General features: G+C 46.8%; 1 pseudogene; it reads right to left on the reverse strand.

Moving 5' to 3' along the window:
- Window positions 1–899: 899 nt before the first annotated feature.
- Window positions 900–1,548, reverse strand: LOC119344925 (annotated as a pseudogene).
- Window positions 1,549–23,142: the final 21,594 nt, after the last annotated feature.

Genomic DNA, 23,142 nt, shown 5'->3' on the forward strand with positions numbered 1-23,142 from the left:
AGGGATAATTTATGATTGGCTCTACTGACAACTGACGACTGCACATACGGCTGAAGTTTCAGAAAAACTTGATCTCCAACAATGAAGTTGTACTCGTTTCTCTTCTTATCTGCTTGAGACTTCATGCATTGTTGAGCACCAGATGTTGCTTAACTGTATTCAAGACAACAAAATCTATGCTCGATCCAATCCGCAATGTCAGTGGGGACATTTTTCTGATTTAACGAACATTTTTAAAATGCATGGTCATTTTTTGAAGCAGTGAACATTTTATGAATGTATAAACTATTTTGTAAGTCATGAACAGTTTTTGAATTTTTAGGATATTTTTTCACTCATGATTTTTTTAATTGGCCAAATTTTGTTCAATTTCATTAACAAAAATTAATACATGAGAATTTTAAAAAATCACGACATTTTTTATTTCCCATATATTTGTTTTCGAAATTTTGAACATTTTTTGAATAAGCAAACATTTTTTGATTTATTAAACATTTCATTTTTCATTTTCAAACCGTTTTTATTTCCAAATTATTTATGTAGAAAAACGAAAACGGAAAGAAGAATTAAATATAAAAACGAAATTTAAAAAAAAGGACGTCCGGACATGTGCCGGCCCAAACGGGCGTGCTGCGTCAGTAAAGCAACAAAGTCCAGTACCTCTAATTACAGAAGTTAAATCATACCCCACAAATAATTTGACGGTGGACTATTCACTCATGCCAATTGTTCTAAATTTTTCCAAGAAACTAACATTTTCCTCACAAAAAGAATGCGGAAAAAATGAAAAGGACTTTAACAGGAACGAAATTAAAATAATGCTTCAGGCTGTCACTACAAAAATTTGAACTTTTAATTGGAGATCAACACGTTTAAAGATTCGTGGACTCGGGAGTACAATAACAACATATCTTCATTGGAGCAAGCGCCTGCACTGCATACACATCCATCGGGATCCAGTTTACACCTCCTTCTGCTGATCTTGGGCAAAACAAAGGGGAAGAAAATTTCAAAAAAAAAAAAAAGAAGACCATCCGTGCGCTTCATGAATCGAAGTCATAGAGATAATCGAGGCGCCCGTCGACATCCTCGGCCGCGTCGAGGTAGTACATCTTGATCTCGCTGTGCCTGAACTTGCGGCTCCCCTTGCACGCCGCTCTTCCCCCGAACCGCGCCGGCGGCGGCGGCGGACGAGGAGCCTGCACCTCCTCGGGCGCGAAGGCATCGTACTCCCATTGATACGGCACGGCCTCGAACTTGAACGGCGACTGGCACGTCGTCGTGCAGTAGTACCCGGAGTACCCGGCGCCCAGCGGCGGATGGAGCTGCGGCTCCGGCTCCTCCTCCTCTAGCTAGGGCGTCCCTGCCGAGCGCGCGGAGGCCGCCGGACTTGGACTGGTTCGTCGGCTTCCGGGGCGCCCTGATGAAGCCGCCGTTGGCCACCACCGGGACGTCGACGGCGTGCACGGCGCGCCGCTTGCCCTCCGGGTCGACCAGGGAGCGGTCGTACACGCGCACCCACCCTCGCTGCCGTCCCTCGCGCCGCATCTTCGCTCGTTTGCTTCGTGGGTTCTGTCTGTGCGTCGAGAGAGACCGCAGGTGCCGGTGGCCTATTTATACACACGACACGCCCCGGCGTCGGGCTTCCCTTCCTTGGCGGCCACGGGTTCGTGCGCGCCGGTTCGTATCGTGATCGGGAACTTGGCGTCCAAGTTCCGTGCGATTTGATACTCCAAAAAAAAAAGGTTTCGTGATTATTGTTCGGACTTCGGAGCAAACCGTATTGTTGGTTGATTGGTTGGGCTAGGCTGGACAGTCAACCATATTGTACTCGGAGTCTGTTGACCTCAAATTAAAAGTTCATATTTCAGTAGTACATCTTGAACCTTTATGGTCCTCGTCGGCCGGCTGATCATGATCTAAGTTGAGATTTCAAGATTGTCAAGCGTATGGTCTAAGTGGAGATTTCCTCCTCGTCCTCCTCCGAAAACAATGATTACCGTGGTTATTATCATCGAGTTGCTCGTGTCGTTTAGACCTATCTATGTTAGCTGTTAGGTACTCCCTCCGTAAATTAATGTAAGAGCGTTTAGATCGCAAAATACACAGAAGCTCCTGGGTGCTCCACACCCCTATACGAATATTAAACGTAGAAAATACCAAAAAATAAAGAATATCTGAAATTTCAGGATATCAAACCTGTTGTAGGGTGGAACCCTAAGTGGGGATCTTTCACGAATTGGAGGGGAATCCCCAAAAACAAGATGAACACAAGAGAGAGGAAACACTCAAATTGACTAGATCCAATCACACATATGCTAGATCCAACAACACACAAGAGTTCACAATGATCCAAGAATAACAAAGGAAAGATACATGGTACTAGTTCATCCCAATCCTATGAGAAGAGAGGTCTTGATGATCCTATGATGGGGATCCTTCCCTAGATGGGGTCTTGATATCCACAAGTGGATCTTCTCCAAGAGGAGGGCTTGATCTCCAAGAGGAGGTCTAGATCTCCTAGAGGAGGAAGATAAGCAAAGCCCTCTTTTGTGTTCTAAATGCTTTGCTATCCCTCACAAATGGTCTAGGTACGGAATATATAGGAAGGTGGATGGAGGGGACGAAGAGGAGGCCCAACAGCAGCTCACAGCCGTCCATCCTGATGGGCCTGTGCGCACGGGGTGCTCCAGCGCCAGCTCCCTGTGTAGTCCGTGCGCACGGGGTCTTCGAGGCCCATGGGCACGGGGTCGCCTGGGAGGTGCAGAGTTGATCTTATTGCACTCCTTCCTCCTTGTGGCCTTGTGGTGCTTCTCCTACTCCTTTGGGGTGTTCCTCACCAGCTTGTGGTCGTCGGTCTTCGTATCTAAGGACACATAGAGCACTTTGGTGAGGTAGCAAGCAAGTCCAATGGATATTCATGATATTCCCGAAGAAGAGCGGGTTCACCTTAATTCCGGTAGGTCCACTTGGGACTCAAGTTGCTATAACGGTGTACATGGTGATGTCCGTAGGACGCTCCGCATCATCCCCTCCCCCTTGGGAAAGATCCGACCTCGGATCGAAATCCAAATCACCATGGGAAAGAGATGATGGCGTCGTGTAGAAGTGGACGGTCACCAAGCATTCATCGTCTTGTAGTTCCAAATGTGTACTCTCCAATGTCGCCCCATCTTGTGATTCCTTCAAAAGAAGCACGAACAACAAACACTTGGAAAAATAAATATGGTTAGCATTAGTGCAAAACCAAGCATTCAAGTGGTGATTCACCGAACAAGTGTCGTCCATAGCATATGGTGTAACAAAGGATTGTGACATGGCATGAAAGCACATAAATTGAATGAAATCAAGGACATCATGAAAACAAGTATGTAGATGTGAGGTAGCGATGCAAATATGTGTGTCAAGAGAATAAGCATCTACCTCAAACTCATAGAAAGCATGCATAAGGCGCTCCACAAATGGTCTATGGTATGCATATGAAGCATTCACAACACCAAATATAATGAGGTGCCTAAACACATGTTGCAAGTGCAAGACAATCCCAGCATAATGTGTATGGGGTGTAGTGAATATAGTGGCACTCAACACAATAGAAAGAGCAATTGTTCAACATGTGCGAGGCAATCATAGTGTTCAAGTAGTGCAAGCTAGTAATGCGAAAATGCAACATACTAGAAGGAATCATGGCAAGCATGTTGTCGGTGTCAAAACCGGCGGATCTCGGGTAGGGGGTCCCGAACTGTGCGTCTAAGGCGGATGGTAACATGAGGCAGGGAACACGATGTTTTACCCAGGTTCGGGCCCTCTTGGTGGAGGTAAAACCCTACGTCCTGCTTGATTTATTCTTGATGGTATGAGTATTACAAGAGTTGATCTACCACGAGATCGGAGAGGCTAAACCCTAGAAGCTAGCCTATGGTATGATTGTATGTTGTCCTACAGACCAATGTTGGGGACATCGCTTATCGGGAACTTATCAGTCGACCTATGATAAGTGGTAAATCGGCCAGTTTATCGGCATATCTGCCGATTTATCGTCATATCGGTTGATTTATCTTTCGATATATCTTATCGGTCAGACACTGGTAAGCGATAAATTGGCTGATTTATCGGAATATCGGAAGATATCTTGAACAGTGCTACGGACTAAAACCCCCCGGTTTATATAGACACCGGAGGGGGCTAGGGTTACACAAGGTCGGTTACAAAGGAGGAGATATCCATATTCGTACTGCCTAGCTTGCCTTCCACGCCAAGTAGAGTCCCATCCGGACACGAGACGAAGTCTTCAATCCTGTATCTTCATAGTCCAACAGTCTGGCCAAAGGATATAGTCCGGCTGTCCGGAGACCCCCTAATCCAGGACTCCCTCAGTAGCCCTTGAACCAGGCTTCAATGACGATGAGTCCGGCGCGCATTATTGTCTTCGGCATTGCAAGGCGGGTTCCTCCTCCACAGAAGAGTTCGAATAAATGGATAGTGTCCGACCCTGCAAAATAAGTTCCACATACCACCGTAGAGAGAATAATATTTCCACAAATCTAATCTGCTGACACGTCTTGGCAACATGACATCATGCCATGGCGCGGTGATCATTCGAACCATTTTTCTTTAACTAGCCCCGCATATAATGCGAGGCAGTTTCTTGACACGTCTTGTCAAAGCAGAGATCATGCCCCCCTTATTACGGGATTCTCATCAATACGGGCGTGGGTAACCCAACCGCGCCATCAATTACGGCGCTTGGAGGATAAGCGAGTTAGCAGGCTAGTGGGGGCGCATAGTTTCGACCGCCCTTATAAGGGGATAAGGTTTAACCTTTTTCTACCCACGCCTTCTTCCTCCTTGCTCATCCAATCTTCCGCACTCGAGCTCTAACGCCCAAGTCCACATCCTTCTCCCCAACCTTCTCCAAACATGTCCGGAGAGGGAGGCAAGTGGATGGCTTCCTCCGTCACGGAGGGTCACATCAAAAAGCTGCACGGAGCCGGATACTTAGCCGCGAATATCGCGCATCGGTTGCCCGCTGCGGGGCAGATCGTTCCTACCCCGGAACCTCGCGAGAGGGTAGTTTTCCTCCACCACTTCCTCCGCGGACTGGGGTTTCCCCTCCATCCATTCGTCCGCGGTCTCATGTTCTACTACGAGCTGGACTTCCATGATCTGGCCCCGAACTTCATCCTCAACATTTCAGCGTTCATCGTCGTGTGTGAGGCTTTCCTCCGCATCCGGCCCCACTTCGGCCTGTGATTAAAGACCTTCAATATCAAGCCGAAGGTGGTGGGAGACCAACAAGCGGAATGCGACGGAGCCATGGTGGGCAAGATGCCCAATGTTACATGGCTTAAAGGCTCCTTCGTGGAGACCATAAAGGGGTGGCAATCGGCGTGGTTCTACATCACCGAGCCGCGCGACACCAACTGGGTGGTGGCCCCCGAGTTTCGATCCGGAATCCCCACGCGGCTCACCTCCTGGAAAGAGAAGGGCCTGTCCTGGGGTTCATCGGTGGAGCTGGACAGACTCCAGAAATGTATCCGGAATATGGCAAGCAAGAAGCTCAAGCTTGTCAACATAGTCCAGGTCATGCTCTTCCGCCGGATCCTCCCGTGTCAACAACGGGATTTTAACTTATGGGAGTTCAACCCGGCCCAGCACCAGACTCTAAGCGAGCTCTTCGACACGACGCACAAGGACATCTGGAGGGTGCTGTTCAAGGGCTCCGAGGTCCCTCCTTCTCTTACCGAGGACCGTGGGCTAAGCACGAAGCGCCTAGCGCATTCGGTGAGTTCTATACATTCGGTAGGATATTTATTTCCCCTAGCTTAACCATGTGCGGGGTCTGAGCTTCATGTCTTCGACAGGACTGGGTGGAGATGTCAGGGCGGATTAACTGTCCTTCCCCTCTGCCCGAAGACACTGCGGATGCTCTCCTGACGGAGATGCTGACTCCGGCTCCTTACAAGGTGCCGGAGAAGACCAAGAAGGCCAAGGGAACCCGTAAGAGTTCCCGGCGCCAGGTGGTATCGGACTCATAGTCCGATAACTCCGCGACGCACTCCTCCCCCAAAGACGAGGAGGAAGATGAAGATGCCCCCCCTTCAGTCGGGGGAGACAAGAAAAGGAAGGCCGCCCCACCCGGGGGGGCGAAGGGTCCAAGAAGGGAAGGACTCTCCTTCCGGACTGCTCCACCACCGCCGCCAAAGACGAAGACGAGTGGCTGCTCAGGGCCAAGCCCCTGGCGAAGTCGTAAGTATTCGGATACCAGAGTAACTCATAGCATACCTTTGTCGCACTACTTCCCCTAATGCCGAATATGATTATGCAGACCGCCCCAAGCCCGTATCGACGTATCTTCGTCGGGCGGCTCCTTAGACTCGTCGGATATGGATAGCGATCCACTTCCGACCGCCACCTCCCCTTGCCCTACGGACAATGCCGAGGTATTGTCTCAAGAGGCACCGGGTCGAGGGGAGACAATCCCGGAGGCGCCTCAAGGCGACCTTCCGGACTCCAGGAGGGAGGCTCCCGAGGGCTCCGAGTTCGGCCTTCAGCCGAACACCGCGCTGGAACCTTCAGTGGTTCCGGACTCAGGCAGGCGGCCTCCTTCCAAAAGGGGCAAGACGCCTATGCCGGTGACCTCTGTCCATCCAGAGGCACCGGACAATCTGTTGGGAGCGCTTCGTAGCGCTTCCATCGACAAAGAGCACCGCACTATTATGAGTGCGGTTATCCAGAAGGTTTGGTCCACCAAGAGCGGACTGACTGAAGCTTGTGCCAGCCTTCTAACAGACTTTGAGGTAAGTATTTGAAATATAGGAAAAATATTACCGCATAGACAGTAGCCCCTGATGCTCTGTTTGGTGTTCAAAAAGAAAAGCCGAATAGAGGATCAACTAATATCTGCAGGAGTCTAATATAAGTATGTCTATATGCGTATGCAGGCTTCGCTACTGACCTCTGCCGCACTGACTGCGGAGGTCGCCATACTGAAGCAGGACCTCGAAGGGTCCAAGAAAGAGCTCGGCCTTGCCAAGAGGCAGCTCGAGGAGAACAAAGGTAAGTAGTACCTAGTCTATGGATATATAGAAAAAGAATGCGATTGCAAAATGACAGGATCATCGTAAATTTTCCAGGGGCCACGACCGAGGGGGCGACCCTGAAGCAAGCGCTATTCGAGGCCGAAAACAAAGCGGCCAAGGAGCGCACCGAGCGGGAAAGGCAGGAGGCACGGGTGGGCGAGGTGCAGCAAGAGCTCCACACTCTCATGACGAAGCACGAGGCGTTGGAGCTTGACTTGAAGACGCGAGAGTCCGAGCTTGCCGCGGCCCTTGAGAGCGCAAAGAATGCCAAGGCTGAGGCCCAAAAGGCCCTCCAGGAGATTGATGCGATGAAGAAGATAGCGGGGGATAAGGCATTCAATATACAAAACAAGCATGTGAAAGTAAATTACTTATTACTTACCCGAGTCTGGAGCTCTCCAGGAGCATTCGCAGATTTGCCCCGCAGCGTGTCGGATGCCGCATAGTTTTACCAGGCCGAGGAGGGAAGCTCAACAGAGAAGCTGTTCTGGTGTCAGTATACTGGGACCGAACACCCGATGCCTCTGAGCGACCAGCTGAAGCAACTGGTCGAGCTGCACAAGGCGGCCGAACAGGCCATGAAGGACTTTATAGTCTGGATGTGGCCTGGCGACGCCCTTCCCAACAGCTACTTCGGCCCGGTGAGGCGGCTTATGGATGCCTGCCCACGGCTGGAAGTCATCAAGCGGTCCATCTGCATCGAAGGTGCACGCCGGACTTTTGCCCGTGCGAAGGTGCACTGGGCTAATATGGACACCGTGAAGCTGGTGAAGGAGGGGCCACCGCAGGGCAAGGAGCATCGCCACCCCGAGATGTACTATGAGGGTGTCCTGAAGGGGCCCGTCTTGTAGCGGACGAGTGTGCGAAAGATGTAATATTTGAATAAACTTGCTCGTGTAATCCTGTATTATGAAAACTTGTTCATATGCACTATGCAACGCTTGTCTGAATTTAAAATATTACCTTCTGTTCGACTGTTTATCAAATCTGAGAGATGGCTAGTCATCGGCTTCTGCCCCCACGCCATGAGTGCTGGGGTGTTCGGGATAAACCTAAGCACTCTTGTTCCCATTTTTGGGTCCTTCGAGGGAGGTGCTCAGCACAACGAACAAGGCAATCAGACTATAATGTGTTATCACTCTCACTTAGCCATAGAATTCAATAATTTTAAATTTCGGTGAAGCCCCTAGTATTCGGAAGGCCGAATTCGGGGCGCAATACACGCCTTAAGCCGGACAGGGCCGACTCCTCACTCTAAGCGGCATAAGTCTTTAGGGACTTGAAACCTCTCGAACAGCGACCAGTCTCTCGCCTTATCATGACAGTCAGTTTTAGCTTTCTCTACTGAGGTGCTTAGCCCAGCAGAACCGGGGCACAATCGCAGTAGTTCTCCCAGTGCTACCTTAGCCGATATAGCGGAACGTAAGGTACCAAAACATGGGAGCCAGGCAAACCCAACTATTGACCCAAGACATGATTCGGAGCTGATGCATATAATGCTATAAGTTCGGGGTGCTGCACTGTCGAAAGTGTTCGGACTTCTCACGCCGTATTATGGGGTATGCTTAAGCCCCTAGCGTATTGGCCGTACCAAAGCGTACGGGTGCTAAATGTCATGAATGAACATATATATATATATATATATATATATATATATATATATATAGAGAGAGAGAGAGAGAGAGAGAGAGAGAGAGAAAGGAAGAATGCAATAATAGTCTTAATGCTATGCATTGTTTATTCAAAAAGGCGCATTAAAGCAGAATGATACAAGTAGTGCGATAAGCAAAAAGTAGGACTATTTGACATGTCCCTTCCAAGAGCAAGTTGAGGAATAGTATTAAAGCAAATATTTCACTCGTTATCGTAATCCACCTGGGAGTTCCGTGGTGTGATGTAGCTTTCTGCCTCCTTGGTTGCTGCATCATGTGTTCGGCAATCATGCTGCCGGACAGGGTTTCCAGAGATTAAAGTCCTAAAAGAGAAAAATAACAAAGCAGGAAGCCCATAGTGCGGTTTAAGCCGCGACTTGGAGCGTGCCGCAGTCGTGCCCCCTCCTCGCCTGTGCCCATGGTATTTTTAATGTGTAATTATGTACGCGTGGCATGGATTTCGCCGTTTGGCTAGGATCGAGGTGGGGGCCGCATTGCTATGCGAGCTCGGAACGTGCCAGGCGGTCCTGTTGCCGATTACTCCAGGCGCGCTTGAAGGTGTCCGGGTCCTTAATCGCCGAACTCGTGGATTGCCTTAAGTGCCTGCTTTGCGCTTCTGCTGCGAGGGCCGCAGTGTGCCCCTCCGTGCGGAGAGAGCGCTCTGTGTTTCAATTGACTGTGATGACCCCCCGAGGTCCTAGCATCTTGAGCTTGAGATATGCGTAATGCGGTACCGCATTGAATCTCGGAAATGCGGTTCGCCCGAGCAGTGCATGGTAGCCACTGCGGAACGGGACTATGTCGAAGATTAACTCTTCGCTTCGGAAGTTATTCGGAGATCCGAAGACTACTTCTAGTGTTACTGAGCCTGTGCAATGGGCCTCTACACCTGGTATGACGCCTTTAAAGGTCGTTTTAGTGGGTTTGATCCTTGATGGGTCTATACCCATTTTCCGCATTGTGTCTTGATAAAGCGGGTTCAGGCTGCTGCCGCCATCCATAAGGACTTGAGTGAGGTGAAATCCGTCAATGATTGGGTCTAAGACCAATGCGGCGAATCCTCCATGACGGATACTAGTGGGGTGGTCCCTGCGGTCGAAGGTGATCGGGCAGGAAGACCATGGGTTGAACTTTGGGGCGACTGGCTCCAACGCATATACGTCCCTGAACCCACGCTTCCGCTCCCTCTTGGGGATGTGGGTTGCGTATATCATGTTCACCGTCCGCACTTGTGGGGGGGACCTCTTCTGTCCTTCGGTGTTCGGCTGCCGGGGCTCCTCCTCGTCATCGCTATGTGACCCCTTATCTTTGTTTTCGGCATTTATCTTGCCGGCCTGCTTGAACACCCAACAATCCCTGTTGGTGTGGTTGGCTGGCTTGTCCGGGGTGCCGTGTATTTGGCACGAGCGATTGAGTATACGGTCCAAACTAGATGGGCCCGGAGTGCTTCTTTTGGATGCCTTTTTCCGCTGGCCGGGTTTAGAGCCTTTGAATCCGGCATTGACTGTCGTATCCTCGGTATTGTCGCTGTTAATGCGGCGCTTATGTTTGTTGCGACGTGACCTGCCATTGCCATCCTTGGTATCCGAAGTACCATGGTTCTTTGATATGTTATTGCTGCAAGCCAGCCAGCTGTCTTCTCCCGCACAAAAGCGGGTCATGAGTGTCGTGAAGGCTGCCATAGATTTTGGCTTTTCCTGACCAAGGTGTCGGGCGAGCCACTCGTCGCGGATGTTGTGCTTAAAAGCTGCTAGGGCCTCTGCATCCGGACAGTCGACGATTTGATTTTTCTTTGTTAGGAACCATGTCCAGAATTGCCTGGCCGATTTCTCTGGCTGTTGAATTATGTGTCTCAAGTCATCGGCATCTGGTGGTCGCACATAAGTGCGCTGAAAGTTGTCGAGGAATGCGGCTTCCAGATCTTCCCAACAGCCAATGGACTCTGCTGGCAAGTTGTTGAGCCAATGCCAAGCTGGTCCTTTGAGTTTGAGTGGGAGGTATTTGATGGCGTGTAGGTCATCACCGCGGGCCATGTGGGTGTGCAAGAGGAAATCCTCGATCCATACCGCAGGATCTGTTGTGCCGTCATATGATTCTATATTTACGGGTTTGAAACCCTCTGGGATTTGATGATCCATTACTTCGTCTGTGAAGCATAACGGGTGTGCGGCGCCTCTGTACTGGGCTACATCGCGAGGCAGCTCAAATGAGTCTTGCCCGCTGTGTTTGGCCCGGCTGGACTTACTTTTACTATATCCTGCGTGACGATTATTGTCTCCATAGTGGTGCGCCCTCGTGATCCGTAGATCGATCTTGCATGTTTTTCTTTGTCCTGCAATATGTCTCGCAGTTCTGGCGTATTTCCCAATGCCTTTTTATTTTAATGGCGTCAGGGTGCGGGCTGAGCTTTTGGCTGGAATGCCTCTCTGTCGCAGCCACGAGGTGGCCGGTCAGCCGCGTCATACGCCGGGGATGTAGGTTTCAGTGCTTCCTCCTCCAGTCGGGGTAGCAACCTGCACTTTGGGAAATTCTTGGAGGGGCGTTCGAGTTTATATTCCTCGGATGCCAGGACTTCAGTCCATCTGTCAACTAGCAAATCTTGATCAGCTTGAACCTGCTGCTGCTTTTTCTTAAGGCTATTTGCCGTGGCTATAAGCCGGCGCTTGAAGCGCTCTTGTTCGACGGGATCCTCTAGCACGACGAATTCGTCATCGTCGAGGCTTGCCTCGTCTTCGGAGGGAGGCATGTAATTATCATCCTCCGCCTCTCCATCTGCCGCTCTCTCAGGAGGACTGGCTTCTCCATCCTCCTGCTCTAAATCTTATTGGAGGGGATTGTTATTGCCTTCGGCACTGTCCAGAGTGCTATTATCTCCGGTGCCGGTATCACCGCTTTTGCCTTGGCGGGACCTAGAGCGGCGCCGCCGACGCTGGCGCTTGGGTTGCTTCTTGGAGGGGTCATCCTCCGCGGTCCCGTTGCCATTGCCTTCTTTGGGTGTGTCCACCATGTATATATCGTATGATGAGGTGGCTGTCTAGTGCCCTGTGGGCAGTGGTTCCTCTTCATCTCCTGCATCATCGTCCATACCGTCGATGTCTTCAGAGTCGAAGTCGAGCATGTCGTTTAAGTCGTCGATAGTGGCTACTAAGTGGGTGGTGGGTGGGCGGCGAATTTCTTCGTCATCCGCATCCCAATCCTGTCGGACATAGTTCGGCCAGGATCCTCCTGACAAAGAGAGAGACCTTAATGAGTTCAGTATGTCGCCGAAGGGCGAGTGCTGAAAAATATCCGCGGAGGTAAACTCCATGATCGGCGCCCAATCGGATTCGATAGGAATGGGCGCAGGCGGTTCGGAGTCCGTGGCCGGAGAAGGATCCGGCAGTTTCGCAACACAGCTCCCGTGAAGGGCAAGGTCGATATTCGGCTCGATCGCCGCTGAGGATACGGCCTCCATGACGGGGTCTATCCACCCGTCCATGGATGGCGCAACTAGCTCCGAATTGAGGCTCGGAGCGGCTGCCAGTGTGATCTCCTGAATACGGTCCGATGGTAGAGCTAAATCGTACTCATCGTGACCGCGTGGCGCACAAGGTAGGGGCTCGAATCCGTCGAAGATCAAGTCTCCGCGAATATCGGCCGTGTAATTTAAGCTTCCAAACCTGACCTGGTGGCCAGGGGCGTAACTTTCGATCTACTCCAGATGGCCAAGCGAGTTGGCCTGCAGTGCGAAGCCGCCGAACACAAAGATCTGTCCGGGAAGAAAAGTCTCACCCTGGACTGCATCGCTATCAATGATAGTAGGAGCCATCAAGCCTAACGGCGACGACACAGAGGAACTCTCAATGAAAGCACCAATGTCGGTGTCAAAACAGGCGGATCTTGAGTAGGGGGTCCCGAACTGTGTGTCTAAGGCGGATGGTAACAGGAGGCAGGGAATACGATGTTTTACCTAGGTTCGGGACCTCTTGATGGAGGTAAAACCCTACGTCCTGCTTGATTTATTCTTGATGGTATGAGTATTATAAGAGTTGATCTACCACGAGATTGGAGAGGCTAAACCCTAGAAGCTAGCCTATGTTATGATTGTATGTTGTCCTACGGACTAAAACCCGGAGGGGGCTAGGGTTACAGAAGGTCGGTTACAAAGGAGGAGATATCCATATCCGTACTGCCTAGCTTGCCTTCCACGCCAAGGAGAGTCCCATCCGGTCACGAGACAAAGTCTTCAATCTTGTATCTTCATAGTCCAACAGTCCGGCCAAAGGATATAGTCCGGCTGTCCGGAGACCCCCTAATCCAGGACTCCCTCACATGTCATGTGTACAAATAGTGGGCATGAATAATTCACATAACATAGCACAAGCATGAAAGCAAGATATGAGAAGGGTATCATCATTGTATTGGCAAGAAGTCCTAGGTAAATAGCAATGGAACATCATGACTCTCCCAACACAAGAATCAACAATAGCATGAGGCACATGATAAACATGGCAATAGCAACAAGGATCAATTATGGGTAGATGCAAGCAAGGGTCACAATTGCATGGCAAAATCATGTAAAGAGGCATATCATGCAAAGTGAACAAGATACAATGGGCATAAAGTAACAAGTGATATATAGCCAATTACCTTGTGAGAGCCAAGTAGAAGAGATGCGCATAGCCGTTGCGTGAAGAGAATGGCAGGAAGGACAATCCACGGGATCCCAAATCGCCGTTGCTCTCAAGAGCTCGTTTTGTCAACTCTTTGGATTGAGAGGTTGACGAGTATACATGAGTACCTACACACAACAAAAACAAAGGGAAAATTGTGTGTGCGTGGTGGATGTACACATCATCCATCATGATGCGCACGTGCTTGTGTTGGTTAGTACAAAATATCCAATGCTCAAATAAATGAGTTGCATGATATAGAAACATGTCATCCATCATGAGATGTTTGTTGTTATGTATAGCATAATGGAGACTCAAAGGATGTAATGCATCATTCGCAATATCTAGAGCATTGTGAGGAATGGTATGCATGTGGTGCACACAAGGGATGTAATCATGTGAAACACAATAATTATCATGGCATGGCATATGAGATGAGTTGCACAAATTTTGCAAAGGAAGCATAGCAATATCATCGCAAGAGAAACAAAAGCCAATGACCATCATCTCATCATCTATGCCATATGTGCAAATAGGATTTATTTTAATGGGGCATGCATAGTTACTATGTTGAGATTGAAATGATGCAATATGGGATATCTCACTGATACGTCTCCAACGTATCTATAATTTTTGATTGCTCCATGCTATATTATCTACTGTTTTGGGAAATGTTGGGCTTTATTTTCCACTTTTATATTATTTTTGGAACTAACCTATTAACCGGAGGCCCAACCCAGATTTGTTATTTTATGCCTATTTCAGTGTTTCGAGGAAAAGGAATATCAAACGGAGTCAAAACGGAACGAAATCAACTAGAGAAGTTATTTTTTGGAAGGAAACCTACCGGATAGACTTGGACCCTACGTCAGAAGATGAAGGAGGTGCTCACAAGGGTAGGGGCGCTCCCCCCTGCCTCGTGCCCCCCCCTTCGGTCCACCGACGTACCCCTTGTACCCATATATACCTACGTATCGTAAAACTTCCAGAACGGAGATTAGATCGGGAGTTCCGCCGCCAGAAGCCTCCGTAGCCACCAAAAACCAATCTAGACCCGTTTCGGCACCCTGCCGGAGGGGGCAATCCCTCTTCGGTGGCCATCTTCATCATCCCGGTGCTCTCCATGACAAGGAGGGAGTAGTTCTCCCTCGGGGCTGAGGGTATGTACCAGTAGCTATGTGTTTGATCTCTCTCTCTCTCTCGTGTTCTTGAGGTGATACGATCTTGATGTATCGCAAGCTTTGCTATTATATTTGGATCCTATGATGTTTCTTCCCCCCTCTACTCTTTTGTAATGAATTGAGTTTCCCCTTTGAAGTAATCTTATCGGATTGAGTCTTTAAAGATTTGAGAACACTTAATGTATGTCTTGCCGTGCGTATCTGTGGTGACAATGGTATACCACATGATTCACTTGATGTATGTTTTGGTGATCAACTTGCGGGTTCCGCCCATGAACCTATGCATAGGGGTTGGCACACGTTTTCGTCGTGATTCTCCGGTAGAACTTTGGGGCACTCTTTGAGGTCCTTTGTGTTGGTTGAATAGATGAATCTGAGATTGTGTGATCCATATCGTATAATCATACCTACGGATACTTGAGGTGACATTGGAGTATCTAGGTGACATTAGGGTTTTGGTTGATTTGTATCTTAAGGTGTATTCTAGTACGAACTCTAGGGCTGTTTGTGACACTTATAGGAATAGCCCAACGGATTGATTGGAAAGAATAACTTTGAGGTGGTTTCGTACCCAACCATAATCTCTACGTTCATTCTCCGCTATTAGTGACTTTGGAGTGACTCTTTGTTGCATGTTGAGGGATACTTATGTGATCCAATTATGTTATCATTGTTGAGGGAACTTGCACTGGCGAAAGTATGAACCCTAGGCCTTATTTCCTAGCATTGCAATACCGTTTTATCTCACTTTTATCATTAGTTACCTTGCTGTTTTTATTATTTCAGATTACAAAAACCTTTATCTACTATCCATATACCACTTGTATCACCATCTCTTTGCCGAACTAGTGCACCTATACAATTTACCATTGTATTGGGTGTGTTGGGGACACAAGAGACTCTTTGTTATTTGGTTGCAGGGTTGCTTGAGAGAGACCATCTTCATCCTACGCCTCCTACGGATTGATAAACCTTAGGTCATCCACTTGAGGGAAATTTGCTACTGTCCTACAAACCTCTGCACTTGGAGGCCCAACAACGTCTACAAGAAGAAGGTTGTGTAGTAGACATCAAGCTCTTTTCTGGCGCCGTTGCCGGGGAGGTTAGCGCTTGAAGGTATATCTTTAGATCTTGCAACCGAGTCTTTTAGTTTCTTGTTTTATTACTAGTTTAGTTTATAAAAGAAAACTATAAAAAATGGAATTGAGTTTGTCTCATACGCTTCACCTTTTTAATATCTTTCGTGAGTATGATGGAAAGGATAATTGTGCTCAAGTGCTAGAAGAAGAAATCTATAAAATGTTTGGCACTAAATATTTGAATGATGAGCATGAATGCAATGTCGTTAGTATGAATTCCTTGAATATCCATGATGCTAATGATATGCAAAGCCACAAGCTTGGGGAAGCTATGTTTGATGAAGATGATATTTTTTGTTCCCCAAGTTTTGATGAGCAAATTTATTATGATGAAAGCATGCCTCCTATCTATTATGATTATTGTGATGACACGTATGCTTTGAAGAACAATGATAACCATGAAACTTGTCATCTTGATCTTAATTTTCAATCACATGATAGTTATTTTGTTGAGTTTGCTCCCACTATTATTCATGAGAAGAATTTTGCTTGTGTGGAGAATAGTAAATTTTCTATGCTTGTAGATCATGAAAATAATGCTTTAGATACTAGTTATATTGTTGAATTCAGTCAGGATGCTACTTAAAATTATTATGAGGGAGGAATATATGCTTGTAGGAATTGCAATAATATCAAGTTTCCTCTCTATGTGCTTAAAGTTTTGAAGCTATGCTTGTTTTACCTTCCTATGCAAGTTGATTCTTGTTCCCACAAGTTGTTTGCTCACAAAATCCCTATGCATAGGAATAGGGTTAGACTTAAATGTGCTAGTCATATTCTTCATGATGCTCTATTTTTGTTTCAATTCTTATCCATTATGTGAGCATCATTGAAATCATCATGCCTAGCTAGGGGCGTTAAACGATAGCGCTTGTTGGGAGGCAACCCAATTTTATTTTTGTTCTTTGCTTTTTGCTCCTGCTTAGTAATAAATAATTCATCTAGCCTCTGTTTAGATGTGGTTTTATGCTTTTAATTAGTGTTTTTGCCAAGTAGAACCTTTGGGAAGACTTGAGGAAAGTCTTGTTGATCATGCTGTAAAAAACAGAAACTTTAGCGCTCACGATAATTGCTGCCATTTTTATTTGGAGAGTGATATTTAGTTAATTATTTTTGAAGATGCTTAATAAATAAATTCCTCAGGTCCAGCAATTTATTTGAGAATTTTATGAGTTCCATAAGTATACGTTTGATCTAGATTACTACAGACTGTTCTGTTTTAACAGATTCTGTTTTTCGTTTGTTGTTTGCTTATTTTGATGAATTTATGGCTATTAAAATAGTTTATAAACCATGTAGAAGTTGGAGTACAGTAGGTTTAACACCAATATAAATAAAGAATGAGTTCATTACAGTACCTTGAAGTGGTGATTTATTTTCTTATACTAACGGAGCTTACGAGTTTTCTGTTAAGTTTTGTGTTGTGAAGGTTTCAAGTTTTGGGTAAGGATTCGATGGACTATTGAATAAGGAGTTGAAAGAGCCTAAGCTTGGGGATGCCCAAGGAAACCCAAGGTAATATTCAAGGATAACCAAGATCCTAAGCTTCGGGATGCCCCGGAAGGCATCCCCTCTTTCGTCTTCATTCATCGGTAACTTTACTTGGAGCTATTTTTTTATTCGCCACATGATATGTGTTTTGCTTGGAGCGTCAATTTATTTTGTTAGGATTTGCTCGCTGTTATTTAGAACAATGTTTTGCATCTTTTATTTCAATAAAAGTGGCATTGATAGCCTTTACTATGCCTATGTTACAAGTCCACATGTTGCTGTTTGAAAACAGAAAGTTTACCGCTGTTGCAATAATTCCCTAGAAAAGTGAGAATGTGATAAAATGTTGAAACCTTTTGCATATTAAGCTCTGATAAATTTACTACAGTGGGAATTTTCTTTCATAATTTTTGGATCTAGGGCAGTATGGATGTTGCTGCATTCTTTACAGACTGTCCTGTTTAGGCAGATTGCTGTTATGTTTGCATTGTTTGCATATGTTTGCTTGTTTAATGATTCTATTTGAGGATAGGACTATTAAAAATGCAGAGGCATTTAGTATGCAATGTTGAATAATAATTTTAGTGATTTGCTACAGTAGAGCAAGATAAGGTTTTTTGCAATGATTTATACTAACTTATCTCACGAGTCCTTGTTGAGTTTTGTGTGGATCAAGCTTTTGAGATGTAGGGAGACCGTGATATGAGAGGAATTAAGGAGACACAAAAGCTCAAGCTTGGGGATGCCAGGCACCCCAAGATAATATCTCAAGAAGTCTCAAGCGTCTAAGCTTGGGGATGCCCCGGTTGGCATCCCACCTTTCTTCTTCAACAACTATCGGTTAGTATCGGTTGATCATAAGTTTTTGCTTCTTCACATGATGTTTGCTATTCTTAGAATGTCATTTTCTTTTGCTTTGCTTTATGTTTGAATAAAATATCAAGATCTGAAACTCTTAAATGTTAGAGAGTCTTCACATAGTTGCATAATTATTCAACTACTCATTGATCTTCACTTATATCTTTCGGAGTAGTTTGTCGATGCTCTAGTGCTTCACTTATATCTTTTAGAGCATGGTGGTAGTTTTATTTTGAAGAAATAGATGAACTCTCATGCTTCACTTAGATTATTTTGAGAGTCTTAAATAGCATGGTAATTTTCTTAAAATCCTAATATGCTAGGTATTCAAGAATAATAAAATTCTCTTATGAGTGTGTTGAATACTATGAGAAGTTTGATACTTGATAATTGTTTTGAGATATGGAGATGGTGATATTAGAGTCATGCTAGTTGAGTGGTTATGAATTTGAGAAATACTTGTGTTGAAGTTTGTGATTCCCGTAGCATGCACGTATGGTGAACCGTTATGTGATGAAGTCGGAGCATGATTTATTTATTGATTGTCTTCCTTATAAGTGGCGGTCGGGGACAAGCGATGGTCTTTTCCTACCAATCTATCCCCCTAGGAGCATGCGCGTAATACTTTGCTTTGATAACTTGTAGATTTTTGCAATAAGTATATGAGTTCTTTATGACTAATGTTGAGTCTCACCCTTCCACCTTTGCTAGCCTCTCTAATACCGCGCACCTTTCGCCGGTATCATACACCCACCATATACCTTCCTCAAAACAGCCACCATACCTACCTATTATGGCATTTCCATAGCCATTCCGAGATATATTGCCATGCAACTTTCCACTGTTCCGTTTATTATGACACGCTTCATCATTGTCATATTGCTTTGCATGATCATGTAGTTGACATCGTATTTGTGGCAAAGCCACCATTCATAATTATTCATACATGTCACTCATGCATCACTGCACATCCCAGTACACCGCCGGAGGCATTCATATAGAGTCATATTTTTTTCTAAGTATTGAGTTGTAATTCTTGAGTTGTAAGTAAATAAAAGTGTGATGATCATCATTATTAGAGCATTGTCCCAGTGAGGAAAGGATGATGGAGACTATGATTCCCCCACAAGTCGGGATGAGACTCCGGACGAAAAATAAATAAAAGAGGCCAAAGAAGCCCAAATAAAAAGAGGAGAAAGAAAAGAGGCCATAAAAAAGAGAAAAGGCCCAAATAAAAAAATAAAAAAAATGAGAGAAAAAGAGAGAAGGGACAATGCTACTATCCTTTTACCACACTTGTGCTTTAAAGTAGCACCATGATCTTCATGATAGAGAGTCTCTTATGTTGTCACTTTCATATACTAGTGGGATATAGAACTTGGCTTGTATATTCCAATGACGGGCTTCCTCAAAATGCCTTAGGTCTTCGTGAGCAAGCAAGTTGGATGCACACCCACTAGTTTCTTTTGTCGAGTTTTCATACACTTATAGCTCTAGTGCATCCGTTGCATGGCAATCCCTACTCACTCACATTGATAGCTATTGATGGGCATCTCCATAGCCCATTGATACGCCTAGTTGATGTGAGAATATCTTCTCCTTTTTGTCTTATCCACCTATAATGCTATGTCCATGGCTCACGTTCATGTATTGCGTGAAGATTGAAAAAATTTGAGAACATCAAAAGTATGAAACAATTGCTTGGCTTGTCATCGGGGTTGTGCATGATTTAAATATTTTGTGTGGTGAAGATAGAGCATAGCCAGACTATATGATTTTGTAGGGATAGCTTTCTTTGTCCATGTTATTTTGAGAAGACATAATTGCTTAGTTAGTATGCTTGAAGTATTATTGTTTTTATGTCAATATTAAACTTTTGTCTTGAATCTTATGGATCTGAATATTCATGCCACAATTAAGAAGAATTACATTGAAATTATGCCAAGTAGCACTCCGCATCAAAAATTCTGTTTTTATCATTTACCTACTCAAGGACGAGCAGGAATTAAGCTTGGGGATGCTGATACGTCTCTAACGTATCTATAATTTTTGGTTGCTCCATGCTATATTATCTACTGTTTTGGGCAATATTGGGCTTTATTTCCACTTTTATATTATTTTTGGGACTAACCTATTAACCGGAGGCCCAGCCCATATTTGCTGTTTTATGCCTATTTCAGTGTTTCGAGGAAAAGGAATATCAAACGGAGTCAAAATGGAACGAAATCAACTAGAGAAGTTATTTTTGGAAGGAAACCTACCGGATAGACTTGGACCCTACGTCAGAAGATGAAGGAGGTGCTCACGAGCGTAGGGGGCGCGCCCACCCCCTGCCTCATGCCCCCCCCCCTTCGGTCCACCGACGTACCCCTTGTACCCATATATACCTACGTATCGTAAAACTTCCAGAACGGAGATTAGATCGGGAGTTCCGCCGCCAGAAGCCTCCGTAGCCACCAAAAACCAATCTAGACCCGTTCCGGCACCCTGCCGGAGGGGGCAATCCCTCTCCGGTGGCCATATTCATCATCCCGGTGCTCTTCATGACGAGGAGGGAGTAGTTCTCCCTCGGGGCTGAGGGTATGTACCAGTAGCTATGTGTTTGATCTCTCTCTCTCTCTCTCGTGTTCTTGAGGTGATACGATCTTGATGTATCGCGAGCTTTGCTATTATATTTGGATCCTATGATGCTTCTTCCCCCCTCTACTCTCTTGTAATGAATTGAGCTTCCCCTTTGAATTAATCTTATCGGCTTGAGTCTTTAAAGATTTGAGAACACTTGATGTATGTCTTGCCGTGCGTATCTGTGGTGACAATGGGATACCACGTGATTCACTTGATGTATGTTTTGGTGATCAACTTGCGGGTTCCGCCCATGAACCTATGCATAGGGGTTGGCACACATTTTCGTCGTGATTCTCCGGTAGAACTTTGGGGCACTCTTTGAGGTCCTTTGTGTTGGTTGAAAAGATGAATATGAGATTGTGTGATGCATATCGTATAATCATACCCACGGATACTTGAGGTGACATTGGAGTATCTAGGTGACATTAGGGTTTTGGTTGATTTGTATCTTAAGGTGTTATTCTAGTACGAACTCTAGGGCTGTTTGTGACACTTATAGGAATAGCCCAACGGATTGATTGGAAAGAATAACTTTGAGGTGGTTTCGTACCCTACCATAATCTCTTTGTTCGTTCTCCGCTATTAGTGACCGAGGGAGTCCTGGATTAGGGGGTGTTCGGGTAGCCGGACTATACCTTCAGCCGGACTCCAGGACTATGAAGATACAAGATTGAAGACTTTGTCCCGTGTCCGGATGGGACTTTCCTTGGCGTGGAAGTCAAGCTTGGCGATGCAGATATTCAAGATCTCCTACCATTGTAACCGACTTTGTGTAACCCTAACCCTCTCCGGTGTCTATATAAACTGGAGGGTTTTAGTCCGTAGGACAACTTCATCATACAACAATCATACCATAGGCTAGCTTTTAGGGTTTAGCCTCCTTGATCTCGTGGTAGATCTACTCTTGTACTACCCATATCATCAATATTAATCAAGCAGGACGTAGGGTTTTACCTCCATCAAGAGGGCCCGAACCTGGGTAAAACATTGTGTCCCTTGTCTCCTGTTACCATCCGGCCTAGACGCACAGTTCGGGGCCCCCTACCCGAGATCCGCCGGTTTTGACACCGACATTGGTGCTTTCATTGAGAGTTCCTCTGTGTCGTCGCTTTTAGGCCCGATGGCTCCTTCGATCATCAACAACGATGCAGTCCAGGGTGAGACTTTTCTCCCCGGACAGATCTTCATCTTCGGCGGCTTCGCACTGCGGGCCAACTCGCTTGGCCACCTTGAGCAGATCGAAAGCTACGCCCCCGGCCATCAGGTCAGGTTTAGAAGCCTAAACTACACGGCTGACATCCGCGGGGACTTGATCTTCGACAGATTCGAGCCACAGCCAAGCGCGTCGCACTGTCTCGATGGGCATGACATAGCTCTGCCGCCGAGCAGCGCTTGGGAGGCCGCACACGCACCAGTTCCGACCATTGATTCGGAGCCTACTGCGCCGATCGAGGATCAGCGGTTAGACGCTGCCTCAGGGGCTGCGATCTCAGAGGCGATCGAGCCGAACTCCAGCCCCGCACTCCGCATGGCCCGTGACTCCGAAGAGCCGGATTCCTCTCCGAACTTCGTGCCCCCGCGCCCCCGCCGATCGAATCCGATTGGGCGCCGATAATGGAGTTCACCGTCGCGGACATCTTTCAACACTCGCCCTTCGGCGACATCCTGAATTCTCTAAAATCTCTCTCTTTATCAGGAGAGCCCTGGCCGGACTACGGTCAGCAAGGTTGGGATACGAACGATGAAGAAATTCAAAACCCACCCACCACCCACTTCGTAGCCACTGTCGATGACTTAACCGACATGCTCGACTTTGAGTCCGAAGACATCGACGGTATGGACGACGATGCAGGAGACAACCAAGAACCAACACCTATAGGGCACTGGACAACCACCTCATCTCACGATGTGTACATGGTGGATACCCCTAAAGGAAGCAACAACGAGGAAAACGGGGAGGGGGATCGATCTCTCTAAAAACAATCAAAGCGTCGGCGTAAACGCCGACCTAAGCCCCGCCTCGATAAAGACCCAGCCATAGAGCAGGATGAGCCGGTAGACGACGAGCATGCCTTAGAGCAACCGTCCCAACAAGACAACCCGGATAGAGAAACCGAACATTCCTCCCCCGGCGAAAATGGCATTCCGGATGACCCTACGCCGGACAAGCCCACGAAGCAGAAGAACCTCCACAAACGGCTCGTTGCAACTGCACGCAGCCTGAAAAAGCAGAAGCGGAAGCTAAAGACTGCGGAAGATGCACTCAGGATCAGATGGAGTAAAGTAATCAATACCGCAGATAAATACGGCGGCAGTCGCCGCACTAAAAGCTATCCGAGGAGAAAACTACTGCCTGAATTCGACGAGGAGGCCTTAGAGCCCTCGCATTCAAAAAGTAAGAAAGCCACACGGTCGGATAGACGACCCCAGGGCTAGCTTAAAGCGGCAAGCAGCGCCGCACT

Source organism: Triticum dicoccoides, chromosome 1A (genome assembly GCF_002162155.2).
Source record: "Triticum dicoccoides isolate Atlit2015 ecotype Zavitan chromosome 1A, WEW_v2.0, whole genome shotgun sequence".
NCBI classification, from domain to species: domain Eukaryota; kingdom Viridiplantae; phylum Streptophyta; class Magnoliopsida; order Poales; family Poaceae; genus Triticum; species Triticum dicoccoides.